The following is a 12,336-nucleotide window of genomic DNA, read 5'->3' as shown; positions in this document are numbered from 1 at the left end:
TGTTTATTTATGTGTATATATATATTCTATGGTATATGGACACACTGATCTGTTCTGTATTTATGCCTACTATATTCTGTTGTGCTGCAGCAAGCAAGAATGTCATTGTCCTATCTGGGACACATGACAATAAACTCTCTTGACTTGATTTGATTTAAGCTGTGGAATTTGTTGCTTCAGTCACCCTTCCTTCTGTTCTTATTTTTAGTTTTACTCTCAGGATGTGGAATCACTGTCTAAGCAGGTGAGCAACACATAGAATTGTGTGCCAAGGATTACAGAGTGTATGATTCATTGACTGCCCATCTGGCCCTGTATGACTGATACAACTTGGTGCCAATTCACACATACACTGTACACTGCCCGCTGAGCACAAAGGATAACTCACTTCTGTTGTGTGGTGTAACAGCTAATGAATGCAGCAGGGCTATATCCTGTGCATACCACATTATTCAGCTTTAAACATTGCATGCAGTGCTTGTTCAGAGTCTGCATACATGCCGCTGGACCAAACTTCATGGGATTGCTGGCAGAATTAGGAGCACCATCTTCACAGATTGTAGTGCATCACAGTTGTTAATGATATCTCAGGGATAGGTCAATGTGGTAAATGTTTGCTGAATATAAGGTCAGTCATTGCCCACTGCCAAACAATATCAAATACTGGATGTTTTTTTGGCAGTATTACTTTATCCAATGCCTCTAATATTTTCTATTAGTTTAGAGATACAGCGTGGAAACAGGCCCTTCGGCCCACGGAAACCTCACCGACCAGCAATCCCCACATATTAACACTATCCTACACACTAGGGACAATGTTTACATTTAGCAAGCCAATTTACCTACATACCTGTACGTCTTTGGAGTGTGGGAGGAAACCGAAGATCTCAGAGCAAACCCACGTGGTCACAGGGAGAACATACAAACTTCGTACAGACAGCACGTGTAGTCGGCATCGAACCTGGGTCTCTGGCGCTGCAAGCACTGTAAATGCCCCTGTCCCACTTAGGAAACCTGAACGGAAACCTCTGGAGACTTTGCGCCCCACCCAAGGTTTCCGTGCGGTTCCCGGAGGTTGCCGGTGGTTGCTGGAGGTTGCAGGTAGTGGAAGCAGGTAGGGAGACTGACAAAAACCTCCGGGAATCTCCGGGAACCGCAAGGAAACCTTGGGTGGGGCGCAAAGTCTCCAGAGGTTTCCGTTCAGGTTTCCTAAGTGGGACAGGGGCATTAGGCAGCAACCGTGCATTATTGAAGCTTTGTGGCATTTTTATCACTCAGCTCAATGCAAAAAAAATCTTCCAATTCTATTTTATTTCAGCTTAGACAAGATTTCACCCTGAAAACAAGCCCTTCAGCCAACCGAGTCCAGCCCAACCATTGATCACGTATGTGTTCTCAACACATATGGGGCAATTTACAGAGGCCAAATAGCCTACAAACCCACATGTTGAAAGGAAATCAGAGCATACAGAAGAAACCCATGCAGTTACAGGGAGAAGGCGCAGGTTTAAACCCAGATCTCTGGTGCTGTGAGGCAGCAGCTCTATCATCTTTTTTGTTAATAAATATTGTTGAAATTCACACGGTGCAAAGCCAAGGTGATACAGACACACTCCGCGATGAACAGGAAGGTTAAGATGGCTAACACAGTGTACGGTAAGTCCTTTAAAAGAGGGGGAGAGGGGAGAAGATGGGGGGGAGAAGATGGGGGAGGGAGAAGGGGGGGGAGGAGAAGGGGGGGGAGAAGGGGGAGAGGAGAAGGGGGGGAGGAGAAGGGGGGGAGGAGAAGGGGGAGGAGAAGGGGGGGAGGAGAAGGGGGGGAGGAGAAGGGGGGGAGGAGAAGGGGGGGAGGAGAAGGGGGGGAGGAGAAGGGGGGGGAGGAGAAGGGGGGGAGGGGAAGGGGGGGGAGGAGAAGGGGGGGAGGAGAAGGGGGGGAGGAGAAGACGGGGAGGAGAAGGGGGGGAGGAGAAGGGGGAGGAGAAGGGGGGGAGGAGAAGGGGGGGAGGGGAAGGGGGGGAGGGGAAGGGGAGGGAGGAGAAGTGGGGGGAGGAGAAGGGGGGAGGAGAAGGGGGGGAGGAGAAGGGGGGGGGGGGGGGGGAGAAGGGGGGGGGGTCAATTTTATTTCTATAGCACATTTAAAAACAACTCTCATTGACCAAAGTGCGTTACATTAGTGCAGGTACTAACGTGCTACAAACAGTGCTACATAGATGAACAATACATACATAGATAAACACATACATACAGCGCTCCCTCAGAGGACCTGAAGAAAGGCTTGAGAGTAGAAATAATTTTTAAGTCTAGACTTAAAAGAGTTGATGGAGGGGGCAGTTCTGATGGGAAGAGGGATGCTGTTCCATAGTCGAGGAGCTGCAACCGCAAAGGCTCGGTCGACCCTGAGCTTATGCTTTGACCGCGGGATGATCAGTAACCCCAAGTTGACCGATCTGAGGGACCTGGAGGTGGTGTGGTGGGTTAGCAGATTTTTGATGTAGGTGGGGGCGAGCCCGTTAAGGGCTTTGTATACATAAAGAAGGAGCTTGAAATTGATTCAGAACCGCACAGGGAGCCAGTGGAGAGAGGCCAGGATCGGGGTGATGTGGTCCCTTTTTCAGATGCCCGTCAGGAGTCTCGCTGCGGCGTTTTGAACCAATTGCAGGTGGGACAGGAATGATTGGCTGATGCCAGTGTAAAGGGAGTTGCAGTAAACAAGGCGGGAGGAGATAAATGTGTGGATGATCTTTTCGAGGTCGTCAAATTGGAGGAAAGGTTTTATTTTAGCTATCGTCCGAAGCTGGAAGAAGCTAGCTTTTACCACGGGATTGACTTGTTTGTCAAATTTCAACGCAGTCAAATATCACCCCAAGGTTTTTGACGTGAGGTTTGAGTAATGGGGTAAGGCTTCCAAGGCTGCCTGCTATCGTCTTGATGGAGTCCGAGTGGCCGAGTAGGATGACCTCAGACTTACTCTTGTTTAGTTGGAGGAAGTTCTGGGCCATCCAACACTTTATAGAAGGGGGGAGAAGGGGGGGGGGGGGGGGGGGAGAAGGGGGGAGAAGGAATGGAGACACTTTTAATAAGCCAGACAACATTTAATAAGCCAGAGATACACGGCTGTGAAGTTTTGCGGACATTTAACATTACCGGTCGGTTATCCTTGGTTCTGAAAACTCGTGCTTATGTTTTTTCCCCCCAAATGAGCCAATGAAAATAACCGGTCAGCAAAGGCGATTAAGTAAAACTACCTACGACTACCTCGACTACCTATAACCACATGGCGACCCCACTACACTGCCCCTACGACTACAGGATTATCGATTTTTTCCATGGCGACCAATTTTTGGTTGCAGAAAATGTTTCAGCATGTTGAAAAATTTGCAGCGACCATACTGAGGCCGCGACTAGTTCCCAGAATGCGGGAACTCCTTGCGACCATGAAGGAGACTCACCAGAGACCACCAGCGAACATGTGGCGAGCGCAGAGTCTCCTGCACTCACCAAAAAGTCGCCTAAGTGGCACAGGCCCCTTACTACACATGCAATGCACATCCACATAATCTTCATAAGCAACAAACTGTTTTCGCATCAAGTCTTTCCTCATAAAAGCAGAGATGCCGGGTCAGACAGCTTCTGTGGAAAGAGAAACAGAGTTAATGTTTCAAGTTAAGTACCCTTTGTCACGAGTCTTTCATATACTGTTGAAAAAAACAAATGATCACATTTCCAGCTGAGACTGTTTCCTTTCATTCTATAACAATGCTCACTGTCTGTCACCTGGTCATCTCTGCTCCTGGAAGCCACTCACATACTAGACACCAGAGCTTCATTTTAACTGGTGTGGTGATCCCACACTCAAAACCTCCTTTGCAAGGCAAGGATACAAGGCAAGGGGTGCAGTTAAATGTGAGGTCAGAGCTGTCAGGCATTCATGGCAACACCCCTGATGTTCAGTGATCTTTAAAAACAATATTATTGCTTTAATATGCAAGGAAAATGGCGGTCACAGTGGCGCAGCGGTAGAGTTGCTGTCTCACAGCGCTTGCAGCGCCAGAGACCCGGGTTCGATCCTGACCACGGGTGCTGTTTGTACGTTCTCCCCATGACTGCGTGGGTTTTCTCCAAGATCTTTGATTTCCTCCCACACTCCAAAGACGTACAGGTATGTAGGTTAATTGGCTTGGTGTAAATGTAAAATTGTCCCTAGTGAGTGTAGGATAGTGTTAATGTGCGGGGATCGCTGGTCGGTGTGGACTCAGTGGGCTGAAGGGCCTGTTTCCACACTGTATTTCTAAACTAAACTAAACTGAAGTTGTCTAACTAACCTTGTCTGTCTAATCTATAAGGCCGGAAACCTGCATTCAAATTTGTTTGGATTCTGATCCTTTACCACACCAGGATGAGAGAGGTGATTCCCACTGTTAGGCCAGTGAATCCCAGTGGAAGTCTACTCTTCTGTTCGAGTCCAAATAGAGTCCAGCAGCAGATGCTGCAGCCTGGGTCAGAGTCACAGAGTGATACAGCATGGAAACAGGCCTTTCGCCCACACCGACCAACATGTCCCATCTACACAAGTCCCATCTGCTTGTGTTTGGCCCATATCCCTCTAAACCCATCCTATGCATGTACATGTCGAAATGTTTCTTAAACATTGTGATAGTACCCGCCTCAACTACCTCAACCGGCAGCTCATTCCATGTGTGAAAGTTACTCCTCAGGTTCCCATTAAATCTTTCCCTCCTCACCTTAAACATATGTCTTCTGGTTCTTGATTCCCCTACTCTGGACAAGAGACTCTGTGCATCTACCCGATCTATTCCTCTCATGATTTTATACACCTCTGTAAGATCACCCCTCATCCTCCTGCGCTCCATGGAATAGAGTCCCAGCCTGCTCAACCTCTCCCTATAGCTCACACCCTCTAGTCCTGGCAACATCCTCGCAAAGGATGTTGCCAGTTGGAAACCGGTCATTCTATTTGGAACCTTGAGCAAAGAGCAAACTGCTGGCGGAACTCAGTGGATCAGGCAGTAACAGTATTAAGAAGGGCACAGGCCTTCTTAATCTCCAGCTGGAAGGGGTGGAATCTCATGTAGATAGGGTGGTAAAGAAAGCTTTTGGTGTGCTGGCCTTTATAAATCAGAGCATTCAATATAGAAGTTGGGATGTAATGTTAAAATTGTACAAGGCATTGGTGAGGCCAATTCTGGAGTATGGTGTACAATTCTGGTCGCCAAATTATAGGAAGGATGTCAACAAAATAGAGAGAGTACAGAGAAGATTTACTAGAATGTTGCCTGGGTTCGGGCACCATAGTTGCAGAGAAAGGTTGAACAAGATAGGTCTTTATTCTTTGGAGCACAGAAGGTTAAGGGGGGACTTGATAGAGGTATTTAAAATTATGAGAGGGATAGACAGAGTTGACGTGGATAAGCTTTTGCCATTGAGAGTAGGGAAGATTCAAACAAGAGGACATAATTTGAGAATTAAGGGACAAAAGTTTAGGGGCAACATGAGGGGGAACTTCTTTACTCAAAGTGGTAGCTGTGTGGAATGAGCTTCCAGTGGAAGTGGTGAAGGCAGGTTCGTTTTTATCATTTAAAAATAAATTGGATAGGTATATGGACGGGAAAGGAATGGTGGGTTATGGTCTGAGTGCAGGTAGATGGGACTAGGTGAGAGTAAGTGTTAGGCACGGACTAGAAGGGCCGAGATGGCCTGTTTCTGTGCTGTAATTGTTATATGGTTATATGGTTATATGGAAACACCGTCTGTCCATCTCCCTCCACAAATGCAACCTGACCTGCCGACTTCCACCATCAAGTTGCGTTTTGTTCACGATTCCAGTATCTTCAGTTCTCCGTTGGGAATCTTTGTGTGCACGGCAATTGTGCGATGGTGATAAGTTTGTACTCTCTGTACCCTATGGTGATATGCAGAGCCCCCCTGCCTGCTATTAAACTTGTCTTGAATGGAATATCCCCTTACAGGATATGTTCGAAACATGGTTCAAGAATCAGGGCACAGGGGAGATATTACAACCAAGATCTGGAATACCCAAATTTCACCTGAATGCCTCAAAATGCTGCTTCCTGTGCGTGAATATAAATGGAAGAGCGAATGTGAAATGCAGGCTAAATGTGTGGGAGGGAACTACAGGTGCTGGTTTCCACTGAAGATATAAACAAAGTGCTGGAGTATCAGCGGGACAGACAGCATCTCTGGATAGAGGGAATGGGTGACATCTCGGGTATGAAGAATGGTCTCGACCCGAAACGTCACCCATTCCTTCTATCCAGACATGATGTCTGTCCCGCTGAGTTACTCCATCATTTCGTGTCTATCTTCGGTGAAATGCAGGCTCTCTTCTGAGGTTGAAAAAAAATGACAAAAGACCAAGGAAAAATCCCAAACACAGGATCCCTGCCAAATGAAGTGTCATTTTCTTCTCTGAATCTGGAAGCTGTCACACACACTCTAGTTCCTGCCAGTGGATTTCCTCGAGGTGTTTGTACAAAAAGCTGTACCTTCTGCACGGCTTCCTTTAGGGTAGACTTAGTCATCTGGTATGATGCAGGTGATAAAGCTTTATTCTCAGTCCAATTTATGTCTCTGTGCCCATTGTAGAAAGTAAAAAAAGCTTTAGTAATACAGAGACAAACTCCATCGGTGCTACCTTTGAGCAAGAAATAATTCATCAATCACTCAATCAATTAACTAAGCAAAGATCAACCTTCTAGAGGAACTCAAGGGTTAAGCAGCATCTGTGGAGGTAAAGAGATATTCGATATTTCAAGACCATGACCTTGTATTGGGATGGAGAGTGTGGAGGGAAGATAGCCACTATACTGAGGTAAGAGGGACATCCCCATCATCAAAGGGAGCTACATGAGTCGCTGCCTCAAAAAGGCAGCCAGCATCATCAGAGACCCTCACCACCCTGGCCACACACTCATTTCACTCCTGCCACCGGGAAGAAGTTATACGAACATTATGCAAAGCCCCTGGGGCAACAGTGACCATAATATGGTGGAATTCTTCATTAAGATGGAGAGTGAAACAGCTAATTCAGAGACTACGTTCCTGAACTTAAAGAAAGGAGACTTTGACGGCATGAGACAGGAATTGGCTAGGGTAGACTGGCAAATGGTACTTAAAGGGTTGACGGTGGAGATGCAATGGCAAAGATTTTAGGATCGCACGGATGAACTGCAAATATTGTTCATCCCTGTCTGGCGAAAAAAATAAAATGGGGAAGGTGGTTCAGTTGAGGGTAGTCCAAGGAAGAGGTATATAAATTGGCCAGAGGAAGCAGCAAGCGAGGAGTGAAAGAAATTTAGAATTCAACAGAGGAGGATAAAGGGGTTAATTAAGAGGGGGGACATATAGCATAAAAGAAAGCTTGTGGAGAATATAAAAACTGACTGTAAAAGCTTCTTTAGATATGTGAAGAGGAAAAGATTAGTGAATCAAATGTAGGTCCTTACAGTCAGAGACAGGTGAATTTATAATGGGAAACAAACAAAATGGCAGAACAGTTAAATGAGTACTTTAGTTCTGTCTTCACTAAGGAAGACACAACCAATCTCCCAGAAATACTAGGGGACTGAGGATCTAGTGGGTGGAATTGAAGGGAATATACATTAGCCAGGAAATGGTGTTAGGTAAACTGTTGGGACTGAAGGCAGATAAATCCCCAGGGCCTGATGGTCTGCATCCCAGAGTACTCAAGGAGGTGGCTCTAGAATCATGGATGCATTGGTGATCATTTTCCAATGTTCTCTCGACTCTGGATCAGTTCCTGTGGAGTGGAGGGTAGCCAATGTAATGAATGAATGAATGTATGAATAAGTTTATTGGCAAAGTATGTACAGACACAAGGAATTTGCCTTGGTGCTCCGCCCACAAGTAACAACACGACATGCAGTAAAGCATTAAGAATAAAACATAAAACATTAAAACATTAATAATAAAACATTATGGTTTAAACATGTGGATTAAATAAAATACCAGAACAAAAGGAGGCTACAGACTGCTGCTCGATTGTTAAGGATGTAATAGCAGCACCTTTGGAAAGCAGTGACAGGATCGGTCAAAGTCAGCATGGATTTATGAAGAGGAAATCATGCTTGACTAATCTTGTAGAATTTTTTGAGGATGTAACAAGTAGAATGGATAAGGGAGAGCCAGTGGATGTGGTGTGTCTGGACTTTCCAAAAGCCTTTGACAAGATTCTACACAAGAGATTAGTGAGCAAAATTAAATCACATGGTATTGGGTTAGGGTATCGACATGGATAGAGATCTGGTTGGCAGACAGGAAGCAAAGGGTAGGAATTAACGGGTCCTTTTCAGAATGGCAGGCAGTGACTAGTGGGGTGCTGCAAGGCTCAGTGCTGGGACCCCAGTTATTTACAATATATATGAACGATTTATACGAGGGAATTAAATGTAACATTTCCAAGTTTGCGGATGACTCAAAGCTGGGTGGCAGTGTGAGCTGCGAGAATGATGCTATGAAGTTGCAGGGTGACTTGGATAGGTTGGGTGAGTGGGCAGATGCATGGCAGATGCAGTATAATATGGAAAACCTCATTATCCACTTTGGTGGCAAGAACAGGAAGGCAGATTATTATCTGAATGGTGTCTGATTAGGAGAAGGAGAGGTGCAATGAGACCTGGGTGTGCTTGTACATTAGTCACTGAAAGTAAGTATGCAGGTACAGTATGAAGAAAGCTAATGGCATGTTTTGAGGATTTGAGTTTAGGAGCAAGGAGATCCTACTGCAGTTGTACAGGGCCCTGGTGAGACCACACCTGTAGTATTGTGTGTTGTTTTGGTCTCCTAATTTGAGGAAGGAATTTCTTGCTATTGACGGAGTGCAGCGTAGGTTCACCAGGTTAATCCCGGGATGGCGGGACTGTCATATGAGGAAAGAATGGGTCGACTGAGGTTTAGGAATTTAGAAGGATGAGAGGTTATCTTATAGAAACATATACAATTCTTAAGGGATTGGACAGGCTAGATGCAGGAAACATGTTCCCCATGTTGGGGGAGTTCAGAACCAGCGGTCACAGTTTAAGAATAAGGGGTAGGCCATTTAGGACTGAGATGAGGAAAAGTTTTTTCACCCAGAGAGTTGTGAATCTGTGGAATTCTTTGCCACAAAAGGCAGTGGAGGCCAATTCACTGGATGCTTTCATGAGAGAGTTAGATAGAGCTCTTAAAGATAGCAGAGTCAAGGGATATGTGGAGAAGGCAGGAACGGGGTACTGACTTTGGATGCTCAGCCATGATCATAATGAATGGTGGTGCTGGCTCAAAGAGGCGAATGGCCTTCTCCTGCACCTATTTTCTATGTTCCTATGTCTCTATGTTTCTAACCCGAAAATTGTAATGTCCAGGTTCAGTAGTAGTTTCTTCCCCAGAACACAACAACCTCCAACTAGGCTCCGAACTTGGGGACATTATTTTTGGCTTTGCACTATTATTGTTTGTTTATTTGTTTTATATAAAAACCTTTTGTGTTTGTTCTGGAGTTCACAGAGTTTATAGTGTACTATCATTACTTATTGGTCGTGCTGCTGCAGTAAGAATAGACAATAGACAATAGACAAAAGGTGCAGGAGTAGGCCATTTGGCCCTTCGAGCCAGCACCGCCATTCAATGTGATCATGGCTGATCATCCCCAATGTCATTGTTCCGTTTCAGGACATATGACAATAAAACACTCTTGACTTGACACTTAACTTGTGGAAGTGTGAGATGGGATGGTACAGGTAGGTGGTAAGTGGAACAAAGTGAGGTGGGAGATAATGCCCATCACCTCAGTGATGGCCCAGGGGGAACCAATGTTGTCTCAGAGGGAACTTGCAAACTTTACATAGACAGCCTGGAGACCAGGATTGAACTCTGATTACTTCTGTGAAGTCCCATGAATTAGGATACACGCACCAAAATCCTTCAGGCAAATTCAAGGGGAGTGGCAAATCCATGGAGAGGCTGACAAAGAAAGCGTTGTCAAAGAAATGTTTGGTTGTGGGTAGAAAGGAGCAATGAAGGGAGTTTCAGCAGCAACTCATCTGAAGTGCGATTCTGCTAACTTGAAGTTTGGGAGGATATGAGATTGGATACTTGCCTTGAGTTGAGTTAGAAGCAATGAGGAAAAAACAGATTAACAGTTAATCTGTATAACCAATGTTTGATTGAAGTGCTGAAAACTATGACTCCAGAAACAGTAAAATATTGCCAGGCATCACCTGCTCCATCTTTTATGAAACTCGTCAAGAATAGGAAAATGAATTCCTTTGGTAATGGACAAAGCCTGGTCAAAGTTTGATCATGTTATGGTCAATTGAATCTAAGATGGGCAAGCAAGATGGGTCACTGTTGAAATGTAGATGTTATTATTCTCTCAGCATCAACTGTGTGGAAAATCAATCGTAATGACAATGGTAGCTAACACGAAGAGGTCAAAGTCCCAAGGTTTTTACAGATTTATCTCACACAGGGAATTTACCTGTGAACTTTGGTACAGCAAGGGTTGAAATGGCTAGAACTACTTGGTGAAATCTGTGAGTCAATGAAAGTTTAATTTCAAGCAAAATTCTTTTCATTTTTTTTGCATATTTTCATTTTCATTGCAAACCATTGTTCTTGGTTGCAGGCCGCTCCCCAGTAATTGCCTAAATGAGTTTTCTCCAAGCCTAAGCATGAACAGAGGAAGGCATCAGAGTTGAACATGACTTTTACTTCATCTGATGCTGACAGTAGCTTTCTGGAAAGTAAAAATATCCTCCTTCCAGGTAAGGCACCGATCCACTTACATTCTGTCCAATCTGCTATACTGCATTTGGTTTCCTCAATGTGCTCTCCTCTACATTGGTGAAACCTAACCTAGATTGCTTTGCAAAACAATTAGTCATAGAGTCATAGAATGATACAGCGTGGAAACAGGCTCTTCGGCCCAAATTGCCCACACCGGCCGGCATGTCCCAGCTGGGACTATTCCCACTGCCCGCATTTGGTCCATATTCCTCCAAACCTGTCCTATCCATGTACCTGTCTAACTGTTTCTTAAACATTGGCATAGTCTCAGCCTCAACTACCTCCTCTGGCAGCTTGTTCCATACGCCCTCAACTCTTTGTGTGAAAAAGTTACCCATCAGATTCTTATTAAATCTTTTCCCCTTCACCTTAAACCTATGTTCTCTGGTCCTCGATTCACCAACTCTGGGCTAGAGACTCTGCATCTACCCGATTTTATACACCTCTATATGATCACTCCATAGGAGTTATCTGAGCTACTAGTTGTCTGCCAGTTTGGACCATATAATATAGAACATTAGAAGATAAAGCAGAACAGCACAATGTCTGTGCCAAACAGAGCTGGCCATTCTTCCCTTCCATTTTTCTTTCATTGCTATGTACATCCCAGTAGGCTGGACGATTCAATATCAGACACTTTACAACATTATCAACACATTACACTGACAAAGGAGTTATATTATTTCACACCACTGCATTGTTTCACCCGTTGTGTTCTCATCTGCCAACTCTGTTACCAAGACAATTTCTTTCTCCCGTTGACACTTGCCATTCCTCCCTTCCCTTTTTCTTTCCTTTACGTACTCTGGTCTGCCGGGTCCACCCCAGTGGTCCCGGCAACCGCTGCGGCCGAGCTCGCCCCGTGGACCGAGGACTCATTCACCGAAGATGGAGTACCTCAACTACCTCCTCTGGTCTGCCACCGTGGACTCTGATCTGAGCCCTGAGCCACCGGCATCGATGGGACCTGCGCCGCTGAGAGCGAGGTGGGCCGTCAAGAACAAGGTGGACTGTTGAGAATGAGGTGGACCGTTGAGACTGTAGGGAAATCTTCGAGGGTGGAGGTGGACCATTGAGGGTGGAGGTAGAACATTGGGGACCTGTCAAGAGCGAGGACCATCGAGAATGTAGGGGGACCCATGCTGCCGAGATGGAGGAGGACCACCGAGTGCTACCTGGCGGGGAGCCATTGACAACAAAGGGGAGACCAGGTGGGGGGGGGCGTTGAGAACAAAGGGGGGACCTTTCGGGGGGGTTGTCTGCTGAATGGTTCACTGAATGTTTGTAAGCTGCCAAGGAAAGGTACTCTGAGAAGTTGAGGAGCAAGTTCTCAGCTAGTGACTCTTCTTCAGTTTGGAAGGGCTTGCAAGAAATCACCAGCTATAAGAGGAAAGCTCCCCCGCTCTTTGGACAATCGTCAGCTGACCGGTAGGCGGCGCGGCTCTCGCCAGCAGCGGCCTCTGCAGTCCGTCTGCGTTTTTATTATTTTATGTCTATGTTTTAATGTAGTTT

At 45.7% G+C, this 12,336-nt stretch overlaps 1 pseudogene; it reads left to right on the top strand.

Annotated features, from left to right (window-relative positions):
* Positions 1-11,841, top strand: part of LOC116979415 — a 66,128-nt pseudogene extending 54,287 nt beyond the window's left edge.
* Positions 11,842-12,336: the final 495 nt, after the last annotated feature.

This window comes from Amblyraja radiata, chromosome 12 (genome assembly GCF_010909765.2).
Source record: "Amblyraja radiata isolate CabotCenter1 chromosome 12, sAmbRad1.1.pri, whole genome shotgun sequence".
NCBI classification, from domain to species: domain Eukaryota; kingdom Metazoa; phylum Chordata; class Chondrichthyes; order Rajiformes; family Rajidae; genus Amblyraja; species Amblyraja radiata.
The sequence above is the reverse complement of the archived record's forward strand: the minus strand, read 5'-3'. Positions and strand labels throughout refer to the sequence as shown.